This window comes from Rousettus aegyptiacus, unplaced genomic scaffold (assembly GCF_014176215.1).
Source record: "Rousettus aegyptiacus isolate mRouAeg1 unplaced genomic scaffold, mRouAeg1.p scaffold_m13_p_1, whole genome shotgun sequence".
NCBI lineage: Eukaryota > Metazoa > Chordata > Mammalia > Chiroptera > Pteropodidae > Rousettus > Rousettus aegyptiacus.
Window position 1 is genome coordinate 105,024,170 of NW_023416284.1, and position 19,734 is coordinate 105,043,903.

Below are 19,734 nucleotides of genomic sequence, written 5' to 3' on the forward strand. Positions count from 1 at the left end.
AAGTGTGTTTCCACATGTTAGAGCTTACTTTGATTATTGTATTCAGAGCACTAGCAACAAATTTCCAAAAATAAAATATGATTTTGTGTCCAAGAATATAGGTATTATATAATTTATGTGATATTTTATATTCATATTGATAAAAATATGTAATAGCTCATGTTCGAAGTAAAAGACCTGAGCTAAAGAGAATACCAAGTTCAACTGAGGTTTCCCAAAAACATTTCACATGGTGCTTATTGTTTTATGGGAATCTATGATGCTTAAATTATTTATTTTTATTTCATATTTAGCATCATTATTTAGTGTCTTAATCTGTGTTCTTTACTATTTTATATAATTACCACATATTTTGATTTCACTATTGCTCTTGTCTCTCTTTTTCTTCTATCCTTAATGTTACTTTCTCCTTTAAGTATACCCTATTTCCTTAAGTAAGAAAAAGAGAAAAGGTTTATTCAGTGGGTATTCTGTGTAAGGTTGTTCTAAGTAAGAATGTATATATATTATGTATACATATGTATATCAAGATTATTCTAAGTATGAGTGTATATATATGTGCATATGTGTGTGTGTATATATATATAAATAGTAAGAGGTTTTGAGCTTTAATTCATACAAACCTAGGCTTAATTTTAAGTCAATTAAACTGCTGATGTAAAGAAAGTTTTGTTAATAAATTGTATAATAATTCAGAATAACATTTCATCAATATTCAAGAAAAAAACCCTGAGATTCTAAAACCGGGAGGGCTGAATCCATCAATGATTATATGAAACCATTTCTTATTTCCCATGTTTAATGTGTTTAAGAAACTGGACTGTAAGACTTTTCAGAATGTCTACTTCATCATTTAAAACTGGACATTTTAAGTTTTGAAGCTCAAATATATATTTTAAACAAAGGACATGATGGTCTTATAGAGAGAATAGGAATTAGGGAGCAATATTTTCTGGATTTTTTGTTCAGAGTCAAACATCAATGTTTTTGACTCAAAGAAATCTTTTCAATGGCAAATAAGTTTTTTTATTTTTTTAATAGGAGTATTGTGCTAATGATGATTATGAACTAAAGCAACCTGCTCAAGACAATTTTAAATATCTAGAGACATAACTGTGACATGAAATGAGAACAAAGCTGTTTGCCCTTCATTTGTTGGAAAGGTCAAGTGTCTCGGAGCATTTAATTTAGAAAGAGAAAAGCGCACAAACACAACACTATTTCACCAGTTGAAATGGCTCTGGAGTCTTCTATCAACTTCAGGAATTAGTTTCAAAGTGTTGCCTGATTTTATTCAGTCTGCAACCAGCATGGAGCAGACCACCTGCTGTGAAATAAGTGTGTAGCGACCAACAGTTATTATAGCAGTAGCCATAAGTTTATTGCTTATTGGTACTAAACTTAAATCTTAGTAATTTTGAATTACTGAGTTAGCTTAGATTTATGGAGATGCACAATCATTTAGAATGGCATTCATTCCAGAAGGGTACATTATCTAAACCAATTTTCTTATAGTGATACAATTGCAATACTATGGTTACGGTTGTATCAGCATTTCCATTATAAAGTCCTATTTTCAGGGTTTTATAATTTGACCATAAAAATTCTCTTCTTGTTGATACTTGGCAAACAAAGTCTGAGGCATAGAACTCAAGTTTTGTTTTGTTAGTTTCTTAAATGAAATTGAAAACACACTTCTACTTGTTTGATCTATTCAGCCATTTTAGGCTTTAACTCTGCAAACAAGAAAAATACACCAACTATATCCACACATGGAAAGAAGTGGAAAAAAGAACAATTACCCAAGATTCCAAGATGATAGAAATAGTCAGTTTATAGCAGTTACACTTCGAGTTTGCTCCCGTGTGGGTAAGAAAAGCAATAGTTTGGAACTAGTTTTGAAAATACAAGTGAAAATTTCACCAGTACTAATAGCAAACCAGTGGCTGCGGCAAGTCACTTAACTCCCAACTGTCAGGCCCCTAATCAGAGAGATGGAGCGAATTACACTTCCTTTATAAAGATGTGAGAATCGAGTAAGTAGAAACCAAAACTTTGAAATTTTAAAAGAACCCTATAAGCTTTGGTTCACGGTAGTTTCATCTAAATTTATAAATCTTACTGTCCACACTACTTATTTAGATTGATTATACATGCATAATTCTCCTCAAATATATTGTAAACTTCTGGAGTAGAGTTCCTCTTTGTCTTCAATGTGGCACATAAAAGTACTTATTGAATTCATGGCTAATTGCATGGAGTCAGCACGTCTTGCTGGAATTAATCCGCCCCAAAAACATTGTTGTCGCCCTCTAGTGACTAACGAAGAATATGCACAAAATGTACCAAGGAAAGCCCAGAATCTTGTCTTTATTTTGAGACAAATCCATGAGAATTTGTCCTGTATAAAACTTACAGAGCATATAAAACTAAGAGTTGGCCTTTAAAAATCTAAATTCTTTAGTATGAAAGAGCAAGGCATTTCTTAGTGTTGTATTACAACAAGTAATGGACAGGCTACTTTGATTGACTTAAATTCGATCCTAGCTTTGTTACTTGCTAGGCATCTTGTAAACTAGCAAGATACCTACTGACTCTGAGATCTAATCTTTTACCATTAAAATTAGGGATAATAATATTTGCATTTGCAATGGAATTTGAAGATTACTGTAATAATTACATGGGATAATCCATGGTAATCTTGGCTCATATTAAGTATTAGAAAAATGTTAGTTGCCATTATATTGTTTTTTTCTACTGTCTCATTCTGAGCATAATAGTCTTTCCAAATTTGTAATTAATAAAGAATATTTTCTTTAAAGTATTTTTCTTTGAATACCTAGTTTCAGTAAGCACAAAGAAATCTAAAATTGAAAACAAAAAATTGGTCATTATTTGCCCTGTGCAAAATTATAAAATATATGGCAGTGTTTGTCTTCAGTATACTTAACAATTAATTCTTTCACTTACAATATAAAAATGTAATTAAGAATCATAAGATCCTGGGCTTAGCACTGCATGGAGAAACAGAAGCACAGATATAGTCTTTACTATTCAGAAATTTACATTCGCCTAGTAGAAATGTGACTTACCATGTGGACATTAGCGAGTTGGAAACCTAGAAGGTGATCTTGAAGTACAATTATATGGGCTTCAATCTGGTTTCCGTCATTCACTTGCTATATAAACTTTGGAAAATTTCTGAACATTTTTGTGCCTCGATTTCCTTATTTATATAATGCTAAGGAATGCTCATAAAGTATGTAGTGAACATTCCAAATGCTCAATAGATGTTAAACATTATTTTACAACTATTGTTTTTCATATTATCTTGGATTGTAATGTTTAACTAAAATAGATAAATATTGTCTACCTGAGTTCTGCTAGAGTTTGCAAATTGTATAACGATACATTTAAGAAGCTTTTCCCATTAGGATATGCTCATGGAAGATATAGAATCCTATCAATGGTAGCAGTCTGTTAGGAATTATGTTTTTATTGGTTTATTTGCTTTCTGGAAATAGAAATCTAGACTTGTATCACTTATAATCTCAAAAATGTACAGAATGCCATAAAAGTTTCTACTCCTCAATGGTATCTCAACTTTCTGGGTCTTCTCACAGTCAGAGAGCAGAAAGGATCCCATGCGAAACTGAACTCCAAGGTATGTTAAATTTACTGAGAAAAAACATTTTATGGCTCAAGAGGAAAGACAATTATTATAATTTTAGAAAAAATGCTGACTTCTAGTAATCTATTTTCCAAGGAGTAAATTCCGAGGTCAAAACTTCAGAGAGAACTCTATGTGAGACTGTTTTGCTAAAAAATAAAAAAATGCTATGAGTTCAGTCAGTTGTCATTCTATAGGATATATGGAAGGGAATTGGAAATACATTATCTTCCCAGCATCAATAATATCAATCCTAGATACAGAGAGGGACATTATAAATAGCGATACTGTCTAGAAAATGGTTTATCTCTTCTGGGATGTGGTTTGTCTATGATTATCTCCCTGAGACTCAAGCCCTTGGAGACCAACTTCCACTAGTTACCTGCTATGAAATAAGGAGGCATGGGGGAAAGTTATACAAACCAAAGTAGAGTTTTTGAAAGAGCTGTTGCTTTAAGAAATGTATTTTAGGGGTGTGCCTTGATGAGAGAGAGAGAGAGAGTGAGAAGTCTGAAGAAGAAGGCTTGAGAACTGCCCACCTAAAAATCCAGTACTCACATTTGGGGTTCACTTCAATTGACATTATACATGGATGGTATTCAGCTCTGCTATTTAAAATTCAACAGACATATATTCAATATTTCTTATGGATAGGTGCTAAATTAGGTGATTGGAATTCATAATAAATTAAAAAGAATCCATGTTCTTAAAGAGATTATGGTTTGGTGGAAGAAAGTAGAAAAAATAAAATTTTCATGAAATATAATGTGTTTACACAGGAAGTAGGCAAATAATATTTTAGGAATACTCAAGAAAGACAAAGAGTGTTGAGAGAAGTTTGGAAATATATTCTAAAGGAAAAGATGGTTTACCTGAAGCTTTTAGTGTGACTAATTTTTCATCAGTTGAAGAAAGGAGGGAGCATGACTGAGTAGGAAAGATGAGCCAATGTCTTTTGTTAGCATGCCCCCCCACCCCACCCCCCCACATCTTCAACCCTTAGTTTTTCTCTCTGCAGCATATGGGGTTGAGTCTCAGGCACAAACACATGGATGTTGATTAGTATTTACTTATGATAACCCACCCTCATGTTGGGTGGTCCAGTCACAAAAGGTGGGCATGATATGACCTAAGTAGGCTTTTCTGAAACAGAATCTAAAAGGTAAATCTTGATACTGTATTGGAGTGAAACCATCATTTCAGTCCACACTTGTTAGGACTATTTTGGACAGAATATTAGAGAGGAAATTTATTTATTTAACAACTATTTAGTGATTTATTACTCTGGAAACAGTGTGTAGTGCCTGCCTTCATAAAGTTTATAATATAAAAGAAAAGATTGACCATTACAAAGTGGCAGGATGATCTGTAATATAAATATAGCATATGCCAGGACACTGGGAGTTTATAATATCAGGCACCTAACAGTATAAAGCAAGAAGTTTAGTCTACTAAAATATTCCATAAGAAGCGGTGGTGATAGGAGGGATTAGTAGAAGTTAGCTGTAGGAGAAATAAGCTAAAAGTTAGGTAGGCAAGAGAGAAAACTGGAAAGAGAGAGAATTAAAGTTACTACAATTCTATAATTCCTTGTCTAGAGTTTTAATTTAAATTTAAGATTGAATATAATAAAACAAAGTGTAAATTATAAGGTGTAATATATATGTAGGTACACATTTACCTACATATATATGATCAAATTACATATAAAAAATGAAATATTTTCCTGAGTTACCTGATCCAGGCCTCAAATATGCAAGAACATCAGTGGAGGAAAGAAGTACCCTAGGCAGAAGGAACAGCACATGTGAATTCAAAGAGCTGAGAGATTGCAAAGTTCTCTTGGGATAATTGCAAGTACTTCAGTCTAGCTATATCAGGGAATGCAAGGGAGTGAATACTGAAGAGTTAGGCCTATGCAAAATCATGCAGAAGTCTGGGAGTTATATTTTAAAATTTGAACTTGAACTCATAGGCAACTGGGAGCCGTTGAAGAGTTTCAAGAGTGGGATAAAAATAATCATTTGCACTTTCTAGAGATAATTATGACTACATTGTAAGAATGGGTGATGGGGATGACACCAAGTAGAAAATTAGTTATGTGAACACTGTCATTTCAGTGAAGAAAGAGTGTTCTAAATTAAGGTAGTGAGTTTGAGATTAAAGAAAAATACATGTGACAGAGAGGAGTTTGGATGCTACTAGTTTTTGGCTGGGGTAACGAAGTGAGTGGCAGTCCAGTTACGGAATTAAGAAGAACACAGGGATAGTAGGAGATTCAGGAGAAAAGCTCATTTTGGTCATAGAGTACATGATTTTTGATTGGAATTTAGAAACAGAGCTGTGTTGGAGGCATCTGAATACATTACCCAGAGGCTGAAAACAGACCTGGAAATATAGATTTGAAAATCTGAGAATAGAGGTGTTTGGTTACTTGGAGCTCTTTGGGCCGTGTACTGTCATTAGAATTTCTCTTTTCCAGATCCCTCATACTGCACCTCCAATCTCTTCCACCACAACTTCACATTCTTTATTGCTCTATGTCCTTCATCAGGCTATTTAAATTCACCAGGCCTCAATTATCTGTAAACTAGTATTAGGGGGAGGACATATTTAGAAAGTTCCTAAAATATTTGTTCAAATTTTTTTTTTAACTGCCTCATAAGCTGTCTGGTATTTTCCCAATTAGAAAGTCTTTCTTTTAATTTAGATTGTTGACATTGCCAAGAGTTTCTATTTAAAACTAAATGTCCTTGACATGTTATTAATAAATAATAATAATTAATAATAAAATAGTGCTTATTATGTACCAGAAAGCAAGACAGCATCTTAAACAATTTGCATACTTTAATTCATTCAAGAGTCCCTTAGGTAGTTACTACTTTTATTACCCATTTTACAGATGAGCAAACTGAGGAAAGACAGGTAAGGAAAATTTCTCAAGGTCCTACAGCTAGTGACAGCTAGTAGTGAGATTTGAATCCAGACATCTAGCTCCAGAGTCTGTGCTCATTACCACCAACTATATTACTAGTAATTTCTTTAGTGAGATGAGTTGTTAATGAAGAATTGCTTTAATCAGGACAGGTTGTCTAGTAAGTAAGAGCAATAGCTTATACAATAAGGTTTTTTTTTTCAGAATGGGATTTAGATCAAGAGAACTTTAGTAGGGAGAAGTAAAGTTGCTATCTTGTTTAATGCTTGCTGGACATCTAGGATAACTCTTGGATATCTAAGTGTGGAAGAGGACAGCACATGCCTAGTGGAAGAGATATGAGTGGAAGCAAAAAAAAGTAGAAATCCATCAAATGTTCATTTAAAATACTGCATATCGACAGCACCTGTCTGCCCCCAGGTTTTTCATACAACTATATTTTCATGCATGTGCATTTCCACTGAAAAGTTACCTACATTACATGGTACTAAATTCTTGATCAATTTGATGAAACATAAGAGAGTCTTTAAGGACAAAGAATCTATAATGCTTTTTAAATATTTTACAGCACCACCCACCCCCGCCTCCATTTGTTTTCATTCCGCTCATTTTATCTTGATTCTGTTGTAACAGATGCCGATAGAGTTTTTGACACTGAGAATGCCAGATCTATCATTAATGTGTTGCCAAACTGGGGAAGATTTACTAACAATATGTTTCGCCTGCATCAGTTAGCTTCTTTTAATAGAGATACTCATTTGAATAACATCTGAATAAAGGAGTTAATAATAGTAGCCTGGAAGCAAAAGCCAGATTGGATTAATGAGCAACTGACCCAAATCTTTATCCAGAAGTAAAATTGAATGACGTTAGAATAATTTTGGAGACTCAAAATGTTATGTCAATTCTAAAGCTTTCCACCCTTTTCCTACTTGTCCTCAAACTACCATATTTTTAACACTGCGCTCACCTCTGCCCTTTCTGGCTTTACCTGAGAGTTAAGAAAGAATATCTTGGGTTGACATTACAATCTCTTGTAGTATCATCAAAAAAAAAATATATATTCAATTGGTTACAAAATTTAGTTCTTCAGAAATGTCATATCAAGTAGTTCGTACTGCTATATCTATATGTATTTAATGACATACATACATACAAATTGTTAAGGGCATTAAAAATTATTTTTCCTCTTCTAAAATTCAAATATTAAAAAATGTTATGATGTCATATCCTGTTTGTGTTGGTGAGTGTGAGAGAGAGTAAGGGGAGATAGGGGAGATAGAAAGAGAGAGAAGAAACAAGAGAGAACAGAGTGTAAGAATTATTGGTAATAAGGAATTCAAACTCATCTATTTGTAATAGGTATTGTCACAAATTTGCTGTAAAGAATAGTGATGTCTCATGTAAAAAATCTAAGATATAATCGTATTAGTTTAAGTATAATAAAATATAAATGGTACAGGGCTCAAGAGAAGATAAATATATGGGAGAGGTATTTTAAAGATCTATTTTATAAGTAATTTACCAGAACTAAATATATAGGTTTTGTTGTTGGTGGTGGTGCTGGTGGTGTTAATCTTTTTTTAAGTATTAAATATAGAAAAATTCAAAAATCCTAAGTGTACACCTTGATGAATACACTCATGTAACTAGCATCAGATCAAAAACGGAAAATTGCCAGTATCCTAAACATTATCCATCGCTCCCCTAAAGAAGGTAACCACTATTTGACATTAATTTCCATAAATTTGCTTTGTGATTTTTACATTTTATATTAAAAAAAATACACAATTTGTAGTTTATGAGATTCAACCACACAGGTGTATATAGCAATGGCTCATTTATTCTCATTGTCATATATATGAATATACCACCATGTATTTATCCATTTTACTATTGAAGAAAAATTAGGTTGTTGCCAGTGTATAGCTATTATAAATAGTGATGCTATGAATATTTTATATGTGATTTTTGGCTAATGTATGTGGATTTTGTTAGGTGTTTAAAATTATTTTTTAAAAAGTACCTGTAAATTTAAGAAAATACTGTTTGTTCCCAGGACTTCGCTTGACAGGGAAATTTGAGGCATTGCTTATAAGCACATACTTTATGCCTAATAACCTTTCATTTTTGTTTGTTATGAATTTGTCTATATCAAAATCTCAAAATCTTCCTAAAAGCACTTCTACTTCCTATATTAAGTTGCATTGTTTTCCAAATTCTTGTATTTTTCTTGAAAAGTGGCAAAAAGTAGTTTTTACTTGGTATAAAAATGGCCATTAGGTGGAACTTTCCACATGTCCAAATCAATAAATTAATATGTTTAAGAACAGTCTGAGAAAAATTAAAAGACAAAACAACAAATAGTAACTTTCTTTAATTGCTACACTAAGAAATCAAAACAAAATTTCACTCCGAGGTAGTCTTCTAAAAGACTGTAATATTCTGAAATCTACCCTCCTTGCATTTATCTCTTTCTTTCCTTAGTTTTACCTGATATTCTAAATGAGCTACTGTTTCTTCAAGGCTTTCTCAAAAAAGTTACATTGTAAAGCCATTAATTAGAACAAAAGACAATTCTATAGAAATTACATTAAACAATTTTGGAGAAAAGTTAAGGTCCGTGATTAAGGTGCTAAACTTTAGGAAGATAGGCCAAAAAAATATTTTAGTATTCAGGATTTTGCAAAATACTTATTATCCTAGACTACAAATCTGTATCAAATATCTCAATTAATTGTTAGCCCTTGGTGGGAAAAAATATTTAAAAGCAACAGAGTAGAAAAAATAAAATTTAAATAGCACAGCTGTGAAAAAATTTCAAAATAAAAAATAGAAAGTGCACTACATATGGCAATTTCAGAAACTTTTCTTTAAGTGAGAATTAAATACAGTTTCGAATTTTATGTTAAATTAAGATGAAACAGACTTCAGGAAACATTTAAATAAGATTTTGGGGTAGACTCAGGAGCCGACACAGGTAGAATCTTATCCTTTGCTTTTGTAAATGAATTCGAGCCCATTTAACTGGAAAATAATATTAAAATGTGAAATTGTCAATTTAGAAAATATTTAATGTGTGCTTAAGATATTTTCAAATAGCCTTAGAAAGTAAGTAGTCTAGAAATTAATACAATGTATGACTCTTTAAATAAAACAACCAAGATAGACCTTCCTTCTAAACAATTTGAGAGTCTAGAAATAAGAAAATTTATAGATATTATAAGTAAAAGGGCCATCACGACAACAAGTATCCTTCAATGGCAAAATTCTGGATAACTATTAAAATTCTATTTGGTGATTCTGCTTTGAGGGAAACATTAACACCCAGGAATTCACTGACTTTCCTCTGTCTCCCTAGAACACTTGTATATAATTCCAGATGGACAATAATATAACTTTCTCAATTTTATGGATATCACTATATAAACTTCTAATTCCACTACTATAGACTTTGAGTCCTTGCTAAATTTTTTACTAAATTATGATACCATATTCAACTATTTGACCTCAGTTTCTTTATGTGAAAAATAAGGAAAATAACTTGTGTATTTGTAAGGATTAGGGAAAAAATTATGTATTTGACATAAAATAGGTATCAATCATTAGAACTTAATTATAACTTGCAATCTTTTTTTATATATTTATCTTTTTCTTCTTTAAAAGTGCTTTAAGTAAACCTACATTTTTTTCATCCATCTATTTTTATATGACTTTGATCAGCAAATTTAACATAAAGAATGGTATCAGAAAATACTAAGCAGTCTTATCCTTGAGATGGCGCAAAAATAGTTAAATAAAAACTGTGTTTAAACTATTCTTTGCCTTTCCTCTGTTTCAAAACAGCAGATTAATAATGCTAGCTGACCAAGAAAACATTATGAATTAGATAAAGTTTATGTTTAATGCTCTTTGTATCACCCTTACTCTAACAAGTTTCTTTCTTGTCACTCTTTCTATCCCTAAAAGGTTCTGCAACTTCATTATCTTACTCTCAAATCTTTAACATTATATAAGTAATTATTAACTCACATGTACAGAATCTATTTGTAGTGGACATGAACCACCCAACAGTTCATTCCACATGTATCGAGAGTCTTTCGGAATGAAATGGTGAAAACTTAAACAGTAAGCAGGGGCTACCTTCTCTGAGGAAGATTATTAGACTGGTTTACTCAATTTGCAAATGACAATATAAACTAAACTCATGGTTCAGTTCCCTGATTTCAAACACATCTTACTATCACTTAAAGGGTAGTACTTTAATTCAGGACTTTGAGACATTTGTTGAATTTTCAGTTGCAAATAATGATAAAATTTATATCTAATGATATTTACTATACAAGTCATCTGATATTAAGCATTAATATTTGTTAATACATTAAAATATATTTAAAGGTATACATAATAGTTATCAACAATCAGAATGAGATAGTAGGTCACACTACGAATTCTTTGGAGTCTAATATGTCTTTGGATTGGATGTTAATCTCTGAACATCTTTGTGATATGGATTCACGCCTTGCCTCAGCTCTGTTGAATCTTGTGAGGATTCCACCTATCAGTTGGGGAGATGAAATGCTGGAGTTATGGTACTCTATGCTTTCTCTTTAAATATAAAGAATCTGTAAAAATACTCAGTTAAATACCTACATATTATATTTTAACTATTTTTAAAATGTGGCAACAGGATGATTTAAATTTTCCTAGATTTAAAAGGAAAATCTATCTTTATTAAAATGCTTGTTTTATAAATATGGTAGCAAAGGAGTTTTAGACAATTCCTATATTTACATATGAAACAAACAAGGAAACAAAGAAAATAAGGGAAAAACTTTCTGAATGAGCAATATCTATGAGAAATTTTTATTATTCAGAGTGTTTATTTTTTCATTTTTAGTGCATGCAAGTACCCATCATTTATTTATGTTTTATCAAAACTCGGTTGCACGTGTACTATATTTTACATACTGGAGAGGTAATAATGAATATGGATCTTGACCTCTTATTCTCAATACCAAATTTCCTGAAATATTGAGATTCAAAATGATTGATCTCTGTCCCATTAGGAGTCACTGTTTTATGCCTAATCTAAACCCCTAAATTTCTTCGGTATGTGTTGTGTAAAACAAAACAAAATAAATAATAAAAAACTTTCTTGCCCTAAAATCGCTTAAAATAGCTTCAATTTGTGGATGAATGGCTCTGAGAAAATCCTATCAAAAAGCAAATTAAGGAGTTACTATGACTGTGCGTTAAAAAGCACCAGGAAAAATATCCTACCTTAAAGAGTTTCTTTCACTTTGATCTGAGCATTCATTTTTTCACTCAGCGAATATGTTAAGTTCCAACTGTGGTCTAAAGGATGTGCTGTATTTTGGGGGTCAGAAATATGAGAATTTTTTTCTTCCCATAAGAAATTAGATAATCATTCTGTAATCTAATAAACATATTTTTAAAAGTATGGCCAAATGTCTGAGATTTAGGAGAAAGAAAAATTCTCTATGACATATCAGGTAAGTTCAATATAGAAAATTTTGAAGAATAGCAGGACCAGGGTAGGGTAAAATGATCAAGGCATTTTGTACAAGAGTAAAATTTAAGGTAGTGCCACCTAATTCATAAATCAAAATAAATAATATTTTTTCATCCAGAAAGTTTTTGCGAATTTTTTTTTTTTTTAAGTCCAGTTGACATACTATGGTCCATGAGCTGGTCACCTATTTTTGCAAATGCAGTTTTATTGGCTTTCAGTAAGTGAGAATTAGGAGTAAGAGTATTCAAGAAGAGAAAACAACATGAGAAAACACTGAACGATTTGGAAATGACAAATAGAATGGACTGTTTTTATTTTGTTTTACTTAATGTGAAATTTTGGATTAGAGAGTCATTTTACCCTCTTTTAAGGTTTTAATCTTGTAAGAAGTAATGAATTAGATTAATTAAACTTGAAGTGCTTGTGATTTATTTGAATATATAATGAATCTTTAATAATATCAGTTGAATTGAATAGTTTCCTTCTTATTTTAAGAAACCTTAGAAGAAATAAGAGGGAATAGAGTGGGAAAGGAAATATTTGAAAGAGCTATAGAAAGGAACAGGAAGACTAGAGATAAGTGGAAAATATTTAAGTTTTCTTTTAAGAAATGAAATTCCGTATATATTTTTATTGAAAACTGTCCAGCATTGTTGAAGAATTATTTAAAAATTTTGTATATATTTAGGTATATAATTTTTTAAGATGTACGTGATAATTTAATACACATACATATTGTGAAATAATGACCACAATCAAGTTAATTAATACATCAATCACCCCACATAGTTACTGTTTTTTTTGGTGTGGTGACAACACAAGATCTACTCTCTTCACACATTTTAATTATATAATACAGTATTAATTATAATTAAATATAATTATAATTATAACTTTAGATCCCCAGAACTTTTTCATCTTATAACTGAAAGATGGTTCCCTTTGACCAACATTTCCCATTTTTTCCACCTCTGAGCCTCTGGTAACCTAATTCTACTCTCTGGTTTATGGAATCAGACTCAGAAATACACATACCATATAATCTAATTTATATGCAGAATCTAAAAAGTATCTTTAATAGTATAAGTTGATCGAAAGCATGTGTTGTGAGAATGGTGGAGAATGTTGGAAAAGATATGTAATTTGAAGCATATACACTGTGAAGGAAAATGCACAGCAATGTTCAAAGGAAGGTTACCAAAAGTGGTATTACTAGTTCTATAATATATGAAGAACACAGAGATATGTTTTAATTTTGTACAAATCATATCATATATATGTGTATTTGAACTGTATGTAAATCTAGATATAATTATACCTGGGTTTTATTTTTACTCATTATTGATTCTTCCATAAAATTGAATATTAACATTTAAGGTCAACAATTAATTTGCAATGTGGGAAATTTCTGAGGCCAAGAAAAAACTCTCAAGAATGTAGGTGCACCACAGCTCCAGATCTGACGAGGTCACCTTTTAATCACTGCATATGCTAACAAAAGAATGCAAACTTCTCATTCAACAACCTCAATCCAGACATGATGTTGAAATTGAGTAACTCACACATCTGAACTCACCTATTGTGGGGCCTTCATAAAGTCTGCCTATGGCTGATATGTCATTTTCTTGTTTTTTGTTTTTGAAACAGGAATAATAATTACAGCAAACTTCAAAGCAGTGTCAAAGACTCTACTGAAAAAAAAATAGTTATCACCAAGCCCCAGTATGTTCTTCTCCATTCCCAGGAGTTTGCAATAAAAAAATAAGTTGTCATCTAGCATAGCATTAAAAATATGAGCTTGCAGTCATATATAGATAGCTTTTTCCAGGTTCATCATTATTTTTAGTCACAATTTGACAGAAAAACCACTAAATATGAACCACCAAAATGAGAGAAACAAAACAACAAAGTAAAATATGCCTAGAGCGATAAACAGATTTTAATTCTTTTTTAAAAAAGCATCCAACTCTCTAGTGTCTTTTTGTGATTGATGGTTTGAGAGGAAATCTCACAAAGTCCAGCAACATAAAAATATTACACACTACTTAAACATGTTACCCATTGCTTTGGCAGGGCCTTCTCCACCGAGAGCTCAGAATACTGCTTACGAATATGGGAACTGGTCACTTGGACTGAATGGTCACTGCAGCAGTGTCTTGCTGTTATTTATTTTCTATCCACCCTGGTTCTTGATTTTTAGAGTCTAAGTATCCAAATACACAATTAATTTTGCCATGATTATTAAAAAAATTCTTTAGCAGCTTATATTTTTCATATTCAATTATATTTATTACCTTATACCTTGATAGCCTTATGAGATGAAGGACTTATCTACAATAACGATTGTAGGCAAAGACATCCAAATTGAGAGAAAAACAATAAATGTTGTATATCACCAGCAGAAAGTGAAACTCTTTTAGGTTCTAAAACACAGTTCTGGCCAAACCATATTTAGTCAACAATTATTCACCTCTCTATATGTTGCTGCTCACCATTCTCTCATTACCTCTGCGCTTCATCCATTCCTCTACCCCTAGCCTTCACCCCACTCCCTTAACGATATACCTCTCTTAAGACTTATAAATATTTAGTTAGTTAAATTTTTTTCCCTCCTTCAGCCAACTTCTCAAAAAATACCTGTGCTAATCTTTCTTATCCAATCCTTTCACTTCTTTCAAAATTTCCCTTCACTTTTGACCTAATCAGACTGAGTCTATTATGCAAAGTTTTTTACTTCAGGAATCTCTTTCTGACCTACTATGTTCTCTTATGAATTCTTTATCCACCTATTAATAGAATTCCTGTCACTTTCTTGGGTTGATTGTGCAGTCTCGCATCAACCTAACTATCTGTCAGAGAATTTGAAAAGCTGTGAGTCTGCTGAGATCTGCATTTAAAAATCTTATGTAACATAGATGACATTACCAGTGCATATTAGCACCTGAGTCTGGCTATAACGTGGATAAAATGCCCAGGTCAGAATTACCATGCACTAGAAAAGAAAGGCATCCGAGTTAATATTATCTAATCTTGAAGACCTAGTCATTCATTTATTCATTCATTTATTTTTATTTTGGTTACTGAGTTTTATAGTCTAAATATCTCCGTATATAATTATTTCTCTTGTCCTATTCATCAGTCTCTTTTATCTATGAGAGTCTTAGAATTAATGGTTTGTAAAGTATTCTTTCCAAGCTAGAATAAAATCATTTAGTAAGGCTCTTTGTCCAAAGGGTGCACAATATTTAGTTTATGTTACACTTTTATTCACTGGAGGTTGAGGTGAATGATATAAAAAGAATATATGAAATCTGAGTATGGAGAATCTGACACCAATTAAGGTAATAACTCATTTACCCAAATGCCATTTTTCACATGCCATCAAGTATACTGAATAAAAACACGAGCCCAGAAGAAAGAAAATACAAGCAAACAACTGAAATCATACAAAAGGTAGCCACGAAAGCTATTTAAAAATTAAACTTAATTATAAGAGATTCTTTCAAAGACTCTTAAAAGATATTTTTATTTTGTAAAATATATAATTATAACAAAGCTGGGTTATTTTACATATTAAAAATATAATTTAAAAATGTGAGGCCCTTTCTGTCCAGCTGCAGCCATCAGGTAAGCCAAGGTGGGTGCTTACAAGTACATTCAGGAGCTATGGAAGAAGAAGCAGTCCAATGTAATGTGCTTTCTTCTCAGGGTGTGCTGCTGGCAGCATCACCAGCTCTCTGAGCTTTACACAGGGCCCATTGACCCACCCAGCTCAACATAGTATGCAGGCTAGGATACAAGGCCAAGCAAGGTTGTGTCAAAATTGAATTTCTGTGCATCAGTGGTGGCCACAAACACCCCATTCCTAAGGGTACAACCTAAGGCAAGCCTGTCCAACTAAAGTTAACCAACTAAAGTCTGCTTGAAGCCTTCAGTCCATTGCCAAGGAGCGAGCTGGATGCCACTGTGGGGTTCTCAGAGTCTGAATTTTGACTGAGTTGGCGAAGATTTCACATACAAATTCATTAAGATTATCCTCATTGATCCATTCCATAAGCTATCAGGCAGAATCCTGACACCCAGTGGATCACCAAACCTGTCCACAAGCACAGGGAGATGTGAGGGCTGATGTCTGCAGGCCACAAGAGCCGTGGCCTTGCACAAGGCCGCACGTGGTGGTTCTCACCACACATCTTAGAGGAGGTGCAATACTCTCCAATGCCACTGTTGCCACTAATAAAAGAGATATTTGGAAAATTCTTACCTGATAGACAGTTTAGGACAGTCATGTCTGCTTAAAAGTGTTCTTTAATTTGTCTGTTAAAACAAGTTTTCTGAAAATTATTTTATGAATACATTGTCAAATTATGAAAGTTAAAATGCAATAATGTTTGAGGACTATAAGTGATGATATATCTTGTTACTCATAAATGCTTTTGTCTTTGCTTTATCTTATTAGGGATTTTGTATGTCAGTGTTTAAAATGCTGTTTGGCATAATCGGTGTAAAATAAATTCTGTAAAAAAGATGTACAGACCTAGCCATGTAGATTGGTTGGTGTTATGTGATGAAAATTTGGGATAATGCCATGCTCTGCTGGTTTACTCTCCAGTGGCAGTGTTGTTCATTTGTTTATTTATTTGTTTGAGTTTGGCCAGGATAAATGTTTTAAATTGATTTTTTCCTAGAAATGTGAAGGATATCCTAACCCATTTTCATGATCATATGAAGAAAAATGAAAGTTGACTAGGGGACTCACATTTTTAAATTTAACTTAATATTCTGTTTACAGAATTACTATTTCTGAAAGGAGAAAATGCCAACTTACTAGAAAAATCGAACAGTCCTGTTGCAAGAGAGTTCATTCTCTTATAAATGAAACAAATGCTAGTTAACCTAAAAAAAAAATGGCTTGGGCTCCACTTACCTCTGAAGTTCACAAAAGGAGGAAAGCTCCTGGTTCAATAGCATGACTCCATGGGATCTACAGAATACTGAATTTCATACAAAGTTGGTAATTACACTGGTGTATATTGAAACCAATGGAAATTGAATGTAAGGTAAATGAGAAGGGGATGATTAGCCTTAAGATTTGTTGTAATGTGAATTTGTGACCATTGTGAGCCTGCTAGCCACATTTGGGGAAAAAATATGGTTGACTTTATTTAAAAATATTTCATTGTTTAGTCCAATCTTAGAAGTAGCCTTAGGTCAACCCACTTTATACATTATTCCCATAAGGCTACCAGGAAAAGTCATATAGTTCGTGTAAGTAAAGACTCATGGTTTCCAATCTAACTTATGTATTACCTAGTTATTTTTCTTATATCTGCTGAAACTATCCTCAAAATTTTTACCATTCTTCAAACTTTCTAGGCTTTCAGCTGTGCCCACCTTAATGTTAAAGCACACCATGACATTCTGTTTGCCTCATACTTTGCAGTATACTAGGCTTCTGTTTTCCAGGGTGAATTAGAGTGTGTAAGAAATACAGAAGAGAAATTGCCCCAATTTCCAGTTCTGGGTTTGGTGACTTAAGAATGGATAGTTTGATTGCAAAATTTAATTGCTGGTTTCCTTGAACCAATTTTTCTCCCGTTTTCTTCAGGGATCTTAAAAGGCTCAGTTAAATGATTTCCAGAAAACATGTACCAGACTCATAAAACCTCTTGAGACCTAAATTCCTTTCCATTCAAAAATCTTAAATCATCTATTTTACAAGTCGAGGTTATTCAACTAGAGGAACTAAACTAAACTAAACTAAACTAAACTAAACTAAACTAAACAAACAAACAAAGTGGGAAAGATTTGGTTTCTGGAGACGACCCATGACCTCACATCAACTTTGACAAAGAGAGAGAAAAGAAAATCTACAGAACACAGTCTCAATAATTGAAAAGAGTATAGAGTTCTTACCCCATTTCAACTGAGATAAATGATCAAATTATCATAGCAAACTTTAAGAATATCATTGTGTTAGAGTTTATCTGTTAGCTTTTGCCGTATAACAAATGAACTTAAAACATAGTGGCTATAAACAACCACCACGTACTTACTTAACTCAAGATTCTGCTGGGCAGTTCTTCTGATCCGGCCAAACTTAATTGAGCTTGACTGGGTTAGTTCAGGCATCTGTAGACATCTTGTACATTTCCTAGGTCTGGTAATCCCAGAAGGCCTCACTCACATATGTGGTAGTTGGCTGGCCATCAGCTGGAGCAACAAGGGTGATTAAACCACACGTCGTTTATTGTCCAGTAGGCTTACATGGACTTATTAACACAGTGACATCTTTTCCAAAAGTACCTAGAAAGGAAGCTCCAGGGCCTCTTATTGTTTGGGCTTAGAACTGGCACAATCTCACTATTGCCAGTGTCCGTTGGTTAAAAAAAATCTTAAGCCTCCCGCCACCTCTAGATTCAAGGAGTGAAGAAACAGATTCACATCTTTTTGGAAGGGATATAAAGTATTGTGAATGCCATTTGTTTGTTTCTTTGTCCTTCCTTCCTTCCTTCCTTCCTTCCTTCCTTCCTTCCTTCCTTCCTTCCTTCCTTCCTTCCTTCCTTCCTTCCTTCCTTTCTCTTTCTTTCTTTCTTTCTTTCTTTCTTTCTTTCTTTCTTTCTTTCTTTCTTTCTTTCTTTCTTTCTCTCTCTCTCTCTCTCTCTCTCCCTCTCTCTCTCTCTCTTTCTCTCTGTCTCTCTCTCTCTTTCTTTCTTTCTTCTTTCTTTCTTTGTTCCAATCTACCATACAAATCATAATAACATTATAGATACTTAAAATGGTATCATTGAACATAAAAATAAATAAATACATACAAATACTATCTGTTTATGAAACAGTTTACACATTTAAAATGATTTGCAATAGCATATAAATTTGAGATAAAGAATAACTTAGCTATTACTATGGCTATTATGAAGTAAATGAGTAACGATTCTTTATATATGATAAGGATTCATTAACAATAAGCAGGCATTATTATTATCTAGAAAAACATCCATAAGTGAGGCACAATTCCTTCCATGTCAGTGCTAAATAAATGATGTAAATAATTTGTGCATGTACAGTATATAAAATAGTCTATGCTTGATATTAAGTCTAAATGGTAAATATAACAGTTTCAATCTCCAGCTTCATGAACCAAACAGGCTAGTGTGTGAAACAGATAATAAAACAAAGGAATAAGCATGTATCTACCATTAGCAAAGACTATGGTATGACATCTAAAATAATACCTGCTTAATGCAAAGTGTTCCAGATGGTATCTCTGAAGAAATCACCTGGTAGTCATGGTCTAGATGAGGATTAAAATTATTATAATTGACTCTACTTTAAATTATGTTTACATGAATATTAGAGTTATAGATGACCATAGCAATAATCTAGTCAATCTCCTTTTTTTATATGTGAAAAACAACTGGAGTTTAGACAGGAGAAATAATTTGTTCAAGTCTTGTCAGTAGTTGGGGATTATATGGGACCAGGCCTAGCTCAGTATGTGCCTTACACCACTGTGCTCTTTCCCATTACTCTCAAACACAATTCTGAAAAAGTTCTTGTTACCTACCTGTGAGTTTAATAAATTCTGGCATA

The 19,734-nt window shown here is 32.6% G+C and overlaps 1 pseudogene; it reads left to right on the top strand.

The window, feature by feature from the left end:
* The first annotated feature begins 1,772 nt into the window (after positions 1-1,772).
* Positions 1,773-16,440, top strand: LOC107512111 (annotated as a pseudogene).
* The last annotated feature ends 3,294 nt before the right edge of the window (positions 16,441-19,734 follow it).